At 30.1% G+C, this 13372-nt stretch overlaps 6 non-coding genes across 6 annotated transcripts; all 6 read right to left on the bottom strand.

The window, feature by feature from the left end:
- Positions 1 to 4901: 4901 nt before the first annotated feature.
- Positions 4902 to 4974, bottom strand: TRNAA-UGC (transfer RNA alanine (anticodon UGC)). The gene has a single exon. It is a non-coding gene; the product is annotated as a tRNA-Ala (tRNA).
- Positions 4975 to 5105: 131 nt separating this feature from the next.
- Positions 5106 to 5178, bottom strand: TRNAA-AGC (transfer RNA alanine (anticodon AGC)). Its single transcript has one exon. It is a non-coding gene; the product is annotated as a tRNA-Ala (tRNA).
- A 2509-nt stretch (positions 5179 to 7687) lies between these two features.
- On the bottom strand, positions 7688 to 7760 carry TRNAA-UGC (transfer RNA alanine (anticodon UGC)). The gene has a single exon. It is a non-coding gene; the product is annotated as a tRNA-Ala (tRNA).
- A 131-nt stretch (positions 7761 to 7891) lies between these two features.
- On the bottom strand, positions 7892 to 7964 carry TRNAA-AGC (transfer RNA alanine (anticodon AGC)). Its single transcript has one exon. It is a non-coding gene; the product is annotated as a tRNA-Ala (tRNA).
- A 3764-nt stretch (positions 7965 to 11728) lies between these two features.
- On the bottom strand, positions 11729 to 11801 carry TRNAA-UGC (transfer RNA alanine (anticodon UGC)). The gene has a single exon. It is a non-coding gene; the product is annotated as a tRNA-Ala (tRNA).
- A 131-nt stretch (positions 11802 to 11932) lies between these two features.
- On the bottom strand, positions 11933 to 12005 carry TRNAA-AGC (transfer RNA alanine (anticodon AGC)). Its single transcript has one exon. It is a non-coding gene; the product is annotated as a tRNA-Ala (tRNA).
- Between the last annotated feature and the right edge of the window lie 1367 nt (positions 12006 to 13372).

Genomic DNA, 13372 nt, shown 5'->3' with positions numbered 1-13372 from the left:
ATGCAAAGCAAGCGCTCTACTGTTTGAGCTACGTCCCCGTTTGTTAATTATGATAGTAATTGTTGTAATAAATTAAAATTAAAAATTAAAAATAATAAATAAATATTAAAGAAAATAAGAAATTCCAGAAAAAATCAAAACACCTTAACATATATTGGTGAATTGTGAAGATAAAAATAATTTGGAGATGCGGGGTATCGGTCACTGTACCTCTCGCATGCATAGCGAGCAATCTACCGTTTGAGCTACATCCCCATTTGTTAATAATGAGAGTAATTGTTATAATAAATTAAAAATAGTAAATACGTATGAAAGAAAATAAGAAATTACTGAAAAGATCAAAACACCCTCAAATATATTGATGAGTTGTGAGGATAAAAATAATTTGGAAATGCGGAGTATCGAACCTCGTATCATTAACACGCAAAGAGGGCACTCTACCGTTTGTGCTACATACCCATTTGTTAGTCATGATAGTAATTGTTGCAATACAATAAAATTAAAAAATTAAAAATAATAACTAAATATGAAAGATAATAAGGAATTTATGAAAAATTATTAAAACACCCTACATTATATTGGTGAGTTGAGAGGTAAGAATAATATAGAGATGTGGGGTATTGAACCACATACTTCTCGCAAGCTAAGCAAGCGTTCTACCATTTGAGCTACACCCCCATTTGTTAATTAAGATAGTAATTGTTGTAATAAATTCAAATTTGATAAATACAAAATAATAAATAAAAATGAAAGAAAATAAGAAATTCCTGAAAATATCAAATCACCCTAAAATATATTGTTCATTTATGAGGATAAAAATAATTTGGAGATGCGGTGTACTGAAACCCACACCTCTCGCATGCAAAACAAGCGCTCTACCATTTAATCTACTTCCCCATTTGTTAATTATGATAGTAATTGTTATAATAAATTAAAACTAAAAAAAAAATAACATTAATAAAGAAAAATCAAAGAAAATAAGAAATTCTTAAAAAGATCAAAACACTCTTAAATATATTGGTGAGTTGGGAGGATAAAAAAAACTTTGAGATGCGGGGTATCGCAGATTGAAACTCTCGCATGCAAAGCGAGCGGTCTACTATATGAGCTACGTCCCCATTCGTTAATTATGATAGTGATATTAGTTATAAATTAAAATTAAAATTAAAAATAATAAGTAAAAATGAAAGCAAATAAGAAAATTCCTCTAAAACACCCTAAAATATATTGGTCAGTTGAGAGTATAAAAATAATTTTCAGATGCGGGGTAACGAACCTCGAACCTCTTGCATGCAAAGCTAGAGCTCTAGTATTTGAGCTACGTCCCCAATCGTTAATTATGATAGTAATTTTTGTAATAAATTAAAATTAGAAATTAAAAATAATAAATGAATAAGTAAGAAAATAAGAAATTCCTGAAAAGATCAAAACATCATAAAATATATTGGCGAGTTGTGAGGACAAAAATGATTTGGAAATGCATGTATCGAACCATGTACCTCTAACATGCAAAGTGAGAACTCTACCATTTGAGATACATCCCCATTTCTTAACTATGATAGTAATCGTTATAAGAAATTAAACCTAAAAAAATTAAAAATAAAAAATAAAAATGAAAGAAAATAGGAAATTCCTGAAAAGACCAAAACACCCTAAAATATATTGGTGAGTTGTGAGGATAAAAATAATTTGGAAATGCGGTGTATCGATCCCCGTACCTCTTGCAGGAAAAGCAAGCACCCTACCATTTCAGTTACGTCCCCATTTGACAATTATGATGGTAATTGTTGTAATAAATTAAACCGACAAAAATTTAAAATAATAAATGTGTATGAAAGAAAATAAGAAATTCCTGAAAAGATCAAAACACCTTAAAAAATATTGGTGAGTTGTGAAGATAAAAATAATTTGGAGATACGGGGTATCGATCCCCGTACCTCTTGCATGCAGAGCGGGCATTCTACCATTTGAGCAAAATGTCCATTTGTTAATTGTGATGGAAATTGTTGTAGTAAATTAAAAATAATAAATAAATATGGAAGAAAATAAGAAATTCTTGAAAAAATATCAAAATACCCTAAAATATATTGATGGCTTATGAGGATAAAAGTAATTTGGAGATGCGGGGTATCGAACCCCGTACCTCTTGCATGCAAAGCGAGCGCTCTACCATTATAGCTACATCCCCATTTGATTATTATAATAGTAAATGTTGTAAGACATTAAAAATAATAAATAAAAATGAAAGAAAATAAAAAATTCCAGAAAATATCAAAACACCCTAAAAAATATTAGTGAGTTGTGAGGATAAAAATAAGTTGGAGATGCAAGGTATCAAACCCCGTACCTCTCGCATGCTAAGCGAGCACTCTACCGTTTGAGCTACATCCCCATTTGTAAATTAAGATAGCAATTGTTGTAATAAATTAATCTTAAAATTAAAAATAATAAAAAAATATGAAAGAAAGTTAGAAATTCCTAAAAAGATCTCAATACTCTAAAATATATCGGTGAGTTGTGAGGATAAAAATAATTTGGAAATGCGGTGTAACGATCCCCGTACCTCTTGCATGCAAAGCAAGTGCTCTACCGATTGAGCAACATCCCCATTTGTTAACTATGATAGTAATCGTTATAATAAATTAAACCGAAAAGAATTTAAATGAATAAATAAAAATGAAAGAAAATTAGAATTTCCTGAAATGATCAAAACACCCTTAAATATATTGGTCAGTTGCAATGATAAAAAAAATTTGGAGATGCGGTTTATCAATCCCCGTACCTCTTGCATGCAAAGCAAGCGCTCTACCGTTGGAGCTACGTCTCCGTTTGTTAATAATGAGAGTAATTGTTGTAATAAATTAAAATTAAAAATTAAAAATAATAAATAAATATTAAGAAAATAATAAATTCTAGAAAATATCAAAACACCTTAACATATATTGGTGAATTGTGAGGATAAAAATAATTTGGAGATGCGGGGTATCGGTTGCTGTACCTCTCGCATGCATAGCGAGCATTCTACCGTTTGAGCTACATCCCCATTTGTTAATAATGAGAGTAATTGTTATACTAAGTTAAAAATAGTAAATACGTATGAAAGAAAAAAAGAAATTACTGAAAAGATCAAAACACCCTCAAATATATTGATGAGTTGTGAGGATAAAAATAATTTGGAAAAGCGGGGTATCGAACCCCGTACCATTAACACGCAAAGAGGGCACTCTACCGCTTGTGCTACATACCCATTTGTTAGTCATGATAGTAATTGTTGCAATACAATAAAATTAAAAAATTAAAAATAATAAAAAAATATGAAAGAAAGTAAGAAATTTATGAAAAATTATTAAAACACCCTACATTATATTGCTGAGTTGTGAGGTAAGAATAATTTAGAGATGCGGGGTATTGAACCTCGTACTTCTCGCAGGATAAGCAAACGCTCTACCATTTGAGCTACATCCCCATTTGTTAATTAAGATAGTAATTGTGGTAAGAAATTCAAATTTGATAAATACAAAATAATAAATAAAAATGAAAGAAAATAAGAAATTCCTGAAAATATCAAATCACCCTAAAATATATTGTTCATTTGTGAGGATAAAAATAATTTGGAGATGCGGTGTACTGAAACCCAGACCTCTCGCATGCAAAACAATCGCTCTACCATTTAATCTACTTCCCCATTTCTTAATTATGATAATAATTGTTATAATAAATTAAAACTAAAAAATATAAAAATAATAAAGAAAAATCAAAGAAAATAAGAAATTGTTAAAAAGATCAAAACACTCTTAAATATATTGGTGAGTTGGGAGGATAAAAAAAACTTTTGAGATGCGGGGTATCGAAATCGAAACACTTGCATGCAAAGCGAGCGGTCTACTATTTGAGCTACGTCCCCATTCGTTAATTATGATAGTGATATCTGTAATAAATTAAAATTATAATTAAAATTAATAAACAAAAATGAAAGCAAATATGAAATTCCTCAAAAGATCAAAACACCCTAAAATATATTGGTCCGTTGAGAGTATAAAAATAATTTTCAGATGCGGGGTAACGAACCTCGAACCTCTTGCATGCAAAGCTAGAGCTCTACTATTTGAGCTACGTCCCCAATCGTTAATTATGATCGTAATTTTTGTAATAAATTAAAATTAGAAATTAAAAATAATAAATGAATAAGTAAGAAAAAATGAAATTCCTGAAAGGAGCAAAACACCATAAAATATATTGGCGAGTTGTGAGGACAAAAATGATTTGGAAATACATGTATCGAACCACGTACCTCTAACATGCAAAGCGAGAACTCTACCATTTGAGATACATCCCCATTTCTTAACTATGATAGTAATCGTTATAACAAATTAAACCTAAAAAAATAAAAAATAAAAATGAAAGAAAATAGGAAATTCCTGAAAAGACCAAAACACCCTAAAATATATTGGTGAGTTGTGAGGATAAAAATAATTTGGAAATGCGGTGTATCGATCCACGTACCTCTTGCAAGCAAACCAAGCACTCTACCATTTCAGTTACGTCCCCATTTGTTAATTATGATGGTAATTGTTGTAATAAAATTAAATCGACAAAAATTTAAAATAATAAATGTATATGAAAGAAAATAAGAAATTCCTGAAAAGATCAAAACACCTTAAAAAATATTGGTGAGTTGTGAAGATAAAATTAATTTGGAGATACGGGGTATCGATCTCCGTACCTCTTGCATGCAGAGCGGGCATTCTACCATTTGAGGAAAATGCCAATTTGTTAATTGTGATGGAAATTGTTGTAGTAAATTAAAAATAATAAATAAAAATGGAAGAAAATAAGAAATTCCTGAAAAAAGATCAAAATACCCTAAAATATATTGATGGCTTATGAGGATAAAAGTAATTTGGAGATGCGGGGTATCGAACCCCGTACCTCTCGCATGCAAAGCGAACGCTCTACCATTTGAGCTACATCCCCACTTGATTATTATAATAGTAAATGTTGTAAGACATTAAAAATAATAAATAAAAATGAAAGAAAATAAAAAATTCCAGAAAATATCAAAACACCCTAAAATATATTAGTGAGTTGTGAGGATAAAAATAAGTTGGAGATGCGGGGTATCGAACCCCGTACCTCTCGCATGCTAAGCGAGCACTCTACCGTTTGAGCTACATCCCCATTTGTAAATTAAGATAGCAATTGTTGTAATAAATTAATCTTAAAATTAAAAATAATAAAAAAATATGAAAGAAAATTAGTAATTCCTAAAAAGATCTCAATACTCTAAAATATATCAGAGAGTTGTGAGGATAAAAATAATTTGGAAATGCGGTGTAACGATCCCCGTACCTCTTGCATGCAAAGCAAGTGCTCTACCGATTGAGCAACATCCCCATTTGTTAACTATGATAGTAATCGTTATAATAAATTAAACCGAAAAGAATTTAAATGAATAAATAAAAATGAAAGAAAATTAGAATTTCCTGAAATGCTCAAAACACCCATAAATATATTGGTCAGTTGCAATGATAAAAAAAATTTGGAGATGCGGTTTATCAATCCCCGTACCTCTTGCATGCAAAGTAAGCGCTCTACCGTTGGAGCTACGTCTCCGTTTGTTAATTATGAGAGTAATTGTTGTAATAAATTAAAATTAAAAATTAAAAATAATAAATAAATATTAAAGAAAATAATAAATTCTAGAAAATATCAAAACACCTTTACATATATTGGTGAATTGTGAGGATAAAAATAATTTGGAGATGCGGGGTATCGGTTGCTGTACCTCTCGCATGCATAGCGAGCATTCTACCGTTTGAGCTACATCCCCATTTGTTAATAATGAGAGTAATTGTTATACTAAGTTAAAAATAGTAAATACGTATGAAAGAAAAAAAAAATTACTGAAAAGATCAAAACACCCTCAAATATATTGATGAGTTGTGAGGATAAAAATAATTTGGAAAAGCGGGGTATCGAACCCCGTACCATTAACACGCAAAGAGGGCACTCTACCGCTTGTGCTACATACCCATTTGTTAGTCATGATAGTAATTGTTGCAATACAATAAAATTAAAAAATTAAAAATAATAAAAAAATATGAAAGAAAGTAAGAAATTTATGAAAAATTATTAAAACACCCTACATTATATTGCTGAGTTGTGAGGTAAGAATAATTTAGAGATGCGGGGTATTGAACCTCGTACTTCTCGCAAGATAAGCAAACGCTCTACCATTTGAGCTACATCCCCATTTGTTAATTAAGATAGTAATTGTGGTAAGAAATTCAAATTTGATAAATACAAAATAATAAATAAAAATGAAAGAAAATAAGAAATTCCTGAAAATATCAAATCACCCTAAAATATATTGTTCATTTGTGAGGATAAAAATAATTTGGAGATGCGGTGTACTGAAACCCAGACCTCTCGCATGCAAAACAATCGCTCTACCATTTAATCTACTTCCCCATTTCTTAATTATGATAATAATTGTTATAATAAATTAAAACTAAAAAATATAAAAATAATAAAGAAAAATCAAAGAAAATAAGAAATTGTTAAAAAGATCAAAACACTCTTAAATATATTGGTGAGTTGGGAGGATAAAAAAAACTTTTGAGATGCGGGGTATCGAAATCGAAACACTTGCATGCAAAGCGAGCGGTCTACTATTTGAGCTACGTTCCCATTCGTTAATTATGATAGTGATATCTGTAATAAATTAAAATTATAATTAAAATTAATAAACAAAAATGAAAGCAAATATGAAATTCCTCAAAAGATCAAAACACCCTAAAATATATTGGTCCGTTGAGAGTATAAAAATAATTTTCAGATGCGGGGTAACGAACCTCGAACCTCTTGCATGCAAAGCTAGAGCTCTACTATTTGAGCTACGTCCCCAATCGTTAATTATGATCGTAATTTTTGTAATAAATTAAAATTAGAAATTAAAAATAATAAATGAATAAGTAAGAAAAAATGAAATTCCTGAAAGGAGCAAAACACCATAAAATATATTGGCGAGTTGTGAGGACAAAAATGATTTGGAAATACATGTATCGAACCACGTACCTCTAACATGCAAAGCGAGAACTCTACCATTTGAGATACATCCCCATTTCTTAACTATGATAGTAATCGTTATAACAAATTAAACCTAAAAAAATAAAAAATAAAAATGAAAGAAAATAGGAAATTCCTGAAAAGACCAAAACACCCTAAAATATATTGGTGAGTTGTGAGGATAAAAATAATTTGGAAATGCGGTGTATCGATCCACGTACCTCTTGCAAGCAAACCAAGCACTCTACCATTTCAGTTACGTCCCCATTTGTTAATTATGATGGTAATTGTTGTAATAAAATTAAATCGACAAAAATTTAAAATAATAAATGTATATGAAAGAAAATAAGAAATTCCTGAAAAGATCAAAACACCTTAAAAAATATTGGTGAGTTGTGAAGATAAAATTAATTTGGAGATACGGGGTATCGATCTCCGTACCTCTTGCATGCAGAGCGGGCATTCTACCATTTGAGGAAAATGCCAATTTGTTAATTGTGATGGAAATTGTTGTAGTAAATTAAAAATAATAAATAAAAATGGAAGAAAATAAGAAATTCCTGAAAAAAGATCAAAATACCCTAAAATATATTGATGGCTTATGAGGATAAAAGTAATTTGGAGATGCGGGGTATCGAACCCCGTACCTCTCGCATGCAAAGCGAACGCTCTACCATTTGAGCTACATCCCCACTTGATTATTATAATAGTAAATGTTGTAAGACATTAAAAATAATAAATAAAAATGAAAGAAAATAAAAAATTCCAGAAAATATCAAAACACCCTAAAATATATTAGTGAGTTGTGAGGATAAAAATAAGTTGGAGATGCGGGGTATCGAACCCCGTACCTCTCGCATGCTAAGCGAGCACTCTACCGTTTGAGCTACATCCCCATTTGTAAATTAAGATAGCAATTGTTGTAATAAATTAATCTTAAAATTAAAAATAATAAAAAAATATGAAAGAAAATTAGAAATTCCTAAAAAGATCTCAATACCCTAAAATATATCGGTGAGTAGTGAGGATAAAAATAATTTGGAAATGCGGTGTAACGATCCCCGTACCTCTTGCATGCAAAGCAAGTGCTCTACCGATTGAGCAACATCGCCATTTGTTAACTGTGATAGTAATCGTTATAATAAATTAAACCGAAAAGAATTTAAATGAATAAATAAAAATGAAAGAAAGTTAGAATTTCCTGAAATGCTCAAAACACCCTTAAATATATTGGTCAGTTGCAATGATAAAAAAAATTTGGAGATGCGGTTTATCAATCCCCGTACCTCTTGCATGCAAAGTAAGCGCTCTACCGTTGGAGCTACGTCTCCGTTTGTTAATTATGAGAGTAATTGTTGTAATAAATTAAAATTAAAAATTAAAAATAATAAATAAATATTAAAGAAAATAATAAATTCTAGAAAATATCAAAACACCTTAACATATATTGGTGACTTGTGAGGATAAAAATAATTTGGAGATGCGGGGTATCGGTTGCTGTACCTCTCGCATGCATAGCGAGCATTCTACCGTTTGAGCTACATCCCCATTTGTTAATAATGAGAGTAATTGTTATACTAAGTTAAAAATAGTAAATACGTATGAAAGAAAAAAAGAAATTACTGAAAAGATCAAAACACCCTCAAATATATTGATGAGTTGTGAGGATAAAAATAATTTGGAAAAGCGGGGTATCGAACCCCGTACCATTAACACGCAAAGAGGGCACTCTACCGCATGTGCTACATACCCATTTGTTAGTCATGATAGTAATTGTTGCAATACAATAAAATTAAAAAATTAAAAATAATAAAAAAATATGAAAGAAAGTAAGAAATTTATGAAAAATTATTAAAACACCCTACAGTATATTGCTGAGTTGTGAGGTAAGAATAATTTAGAGATGCGGGGTATTGAACCTCGTACTTCTCGCAAGATAAGCAAACGCTCTACCATTTGAGCTACATCCCCATTTGTTAATTAAGATAGTAATTGTGGTAAGAAATTCAAATTTGATAAATACAAAATAATAAATAAAAATGAAAGAAAATAAGAAATTCCTGAAAATATCAAATCACCCTAAAATATATTGTTCATTTGTGAGGATAAAAATAATTTGGAGATGCGGTGTACTGAAACCCAGACCTCTCGCATGCAAAACAATCGCTCTACCATTTAATCTACTTCCCCATTTCTTAATTATGATAATAATTGTTATAATAAATTAAAACTAAAAAATATAAAAATAATAAAGAAAAATCAAAGAAAATTAGAAATTCTTAAAAAGATCAAAACACTCTTAAATATATTGGTGAGTTGGGAGGATAAAAAAAACTTTTGAGATGCGGGGTATCGGAATCGAAACACTTGCATGCAAAGCGAGCGGTCTACTATTTGAGCTACGTCCCCATTCGTTAATTATGATAGTGATATCTGTAATAAATTAAAATTATAATTAAAATTAATAAACAAAAATGAAAGCAAATATGAAATTCCTCAAAAGATCAAAACACCCTAAAATATATTGGTCCGTTGAGAGTATAAAAATAATTTTCAGATGCGGGGTAACGAACCTCGAACCTCTTGCATGCAAAGCTAGAGCTCTACTATTTGTAATAAATTAAAATTAAAAATTAAAAATAATAAATAAATATTAAAGAAAATAATAAATTCTAGAAAATATCAAAACACCTTAACATATATTGGTGAATTGTGAGGATAAAAATAATTTGGAGATGCGGGGTATCGGTTGCTGTACCTCTCGCATGCATAGCGAGCATTCTACCGTTTGAGCTACATCCCCATTTGTTAATAATGAGAGTAATTGTTATACTAAGTTAAAAATAGTAAATACGTATGAAAGAAAAAAAAAATTACTGAAAAGATCAAAACACCCTCAAATATATTGATGAGTTGTGAGGATAAAAATAATTTGGAAAAGCGGGGTATCGAACCCCGTACCATTACCACGCAAAGAGGGCACTCTACCGCTTGTGCTACATACCCATTTGTTAGTCATGATAGTAATTGTTGCAATACAATAAAATTAAAAAATTAAAAATAATAAAAAAATATGAAAGAAAGTAAGAAATTTATGAAAAATTATTAAAACACCCTACATTATATTGCTGAGTTGTGAGGTAAGAATAATTTAGAGATGCGGGGTATTGAACCTCGTACTTCTCGCAAGATAAGCAAACGCTCTACCATTTGAGCTACATCCCCATTTGTTAATTAAGATAGTAATTGTGGTAAGAAATTCAAATTTGATAAATACAAAATAATAAATAAAAATGAAAGAAAATAAGAAATTCCTGAAAATATCAAATCACCCTAAAATATATTGTTCATTTGTGAGGATAAAAATAATTTGGAGATGCGGTGTACTGAAACCCAGACCTCTCGCATGCAAAACAATCGCTCTACCATTTAATCTACTTCCCCATTTCTTAATTATGATAATAATTGTTATAATAAATTAAAACTAAAAAATATAAAAATAATAAAGAAAAATCAAAGAAAATAAGAAATTGTTAAAAAGATCAAAACACTCTTAAATATATTGGTGAGTTGGGAGGATAAAAAAAACTTTTGAGATGCGGGGTATCGAAATCGAAACACTTGCATGCAAAGCGAGCGATCTACTATTTGAGCTACGTCCCCATTCGTTAATTATGATAGTGATATCTGTAATAAATTAAAATTATAATTAAAATTAATAAACAAAAATGAAAGCAAATATGAAATTCCTCAAAAGATCAAAACACCCTAAAATATATTGGTCCGTTGAGAGTATAAAAATAATTTTCAGATGCGGGGTAACGAACCTCGAACCTCTTGCATGCAAAGCTAGAGCTCTACTATTTGAGCTACGTCCCCAATCGTTAATTATGATCGTAATTTTTGTAATAAATTAAAATTAGAAATTAAAAATAATAAATGAATAAGTAAGAAAAAATGAAATTCCTGAAAGGAGCAAAACACCATAAAATATATTGGCGAGTTGTGAGGACAAAAATGATTTGGAAATACATGTATCGAACCACGTACCTCTAACATGCAAAGCGAGAACTCTACCATTTGAGATACATCCCCATTTCTTAACTATGATAGTAATCGTTATAACAAATTAAACCTAAAAAAATAAAAAATAAAAATGAAAGAAAATAGGAAATTCCTGAAAAGACCAAAACACCCTAAAATATATTGGTGAGTTGTGAGGATAAAAATAATTTGGAAATGCGGTGTATCGATCCACGTACCTCTTGCAAGCAAACCAAGCACTCTACCATTTCAGTTACGTCCCCATTTGTTAATTATGATGGTAATTGTTGTAATAAAATTAAATCGACAAAAATTTAAAATAATAAATGTATATGAAAGAAAATAAGAAATTCCTGAAAAGATCAAAACACCTTAAAAAATATTGGTGAGTTGTGAAGATAAAATTAATTTGGAGATACGGGGTATCGATCTCCGTACCTCTTGCATGCAGAGCGGGCATTCTACCATTTGAGGAAAATGCCAATTTGTTAATTGTGATGGAAATTGTTGTAGTAAATTAAAAATAATAAATAAAAATGGAAGAAAATAAGAAATTCCTGAAAAAAGATCAAAATACCCTAAAATATATTGATGGCTTATGAGGATAAAAGTAATTTGGAGATGCGGGGTATCGAACCCCGTACCTCTCGCATGCAAAGCGAACGCTCTACCATTTGAGCTACATCCCCACTTGATTATTATAATAGTAAATGTTGTAAGACATTAAAAATAATAAATAAAAATGAAAGAAAATAAAAAATTCCAGAAAATATCAAAACACCCTAAAATATATTAGTGAGTTGTGAGGATAAAAATAAGTTGGAGATGCGGGGTATCGAACCCCGTACCTCTCGCATGCTAAGCGAGCACTCTACCGTTTGAACTACATCCCCATTTGTAAATTAAGATAGCAATTGTTGTAATAAATTAATCTTAAAATTAAAAATAATAAAAAAATATGAAAGAAAATTAGAAATTCCTAAAAAGATCTCAATACCCTAAAATATATCGGTGAGTAGTGAGGATAAAAATAATTTGGAAATGCGGTGTAACGATCCCCGTACCTCTTGCATGCAAAGCAAGTGCTCTACCGATTGAGCAACATCGCCATTTGTTAACTGTGATAGTAATCGTTATAATAAATTAAACCGAAAAGAATTTAAATGAATAAATAAAAATGAAAGAAAGTTAGAATTTCCTGAAATGCTCAAAACACCCTTAAATATATTGGTCAGTTGCAATGATAAAAAAAATTTGGAGATGCGGTTTATCAATCCCCGTACCTCTTGCATGCAAAGTAAGCGCTCTACCGTTGGAGCTACGTCTCCGTTTGTTAATTATGAGAGTAATTGTTGTAATAAATTAAAATTAAAAATTAAAAATAATAAATAAATATTAAAGAAAATAATAAATTCTAGAAAATATCAAAACACCTTTACATATATTGGTGAATTGTGAGGATAAAAATAATTTGGAGATGCGGGGTATCGGTTGCTGTACCTCTCGCATGCATAGCGAGCATTCTACCGTTTGAGCTACATCCCCATTTGTTAATAATGAGAGTAATTGTTATACTAAGTTAAAAATAGTAAATACGTATGAAAGAAAAAAAGAAATTACTGAAAAGATCAAAACACCCTCAAATATATTGATGAGTTGTGAGGATAAAAATAATTTGGAAAAGCGGGGTATCGAACCCCGTACCATTAACACGCAAAGAGGGCACTCTACCGCATGTGCTACATACCCATTTGTTAGTCATGATAGTAATTGTTGCAATACAATAAAATTAAAAAATTAAAAATAATAAAAAAATATGAAAGAAAGTAAGAAATTTATGAAAAATTATTAAAACACCCTACATTATATTGCTGAGTTGTGAGGTAAGAATAATTTAGAGATGCGGGGTATTGAACCTCGTACTTCTCGCAAGATAAGCAAACGCTCTACCATTTGAGCTACATCCCCATTTGTTAATTAAGATAGTAATTGTGGTAAGAAATTCAAATTTGATAAATACAAAATAATAAATAAAAATGAAAGAAAATAAGAAATTCCTGAAAATATCAAATCACCCTAAAATATATTGTTCATTTGTGAGGATAAAAATAATTTGGAGATGCGGTGTACTGAAACCCAGACCTCTCGCATGCAAAACAATCGCTCTACCATTTAATCTACTTCCCCATTTCTTAATTATGATAATAATTGTTATAATAAATTAAAACTAAAAAATATAAAAATAATAAAGAAAAATCAA

The sequence above is a fragment of the Nelumbo nucifera genome, chromosome 2 (genome assembly GCF_055504915.1).
Source record: "Nelumbo nucifera cultivar China Antique chromosome 2, China Antique-T2T, whole genome shotgun sequence".
Lineage (NCBI taxonomy): Eukaryota > Viridiplantae > Streptophyta > Magnoliopsida > Proteales > Nelumbonaceae > Nelumbo > Nelumbo nucifera.
This window is presented reverse-complemented; position numbering and strand designations above follow the sequence as displayed.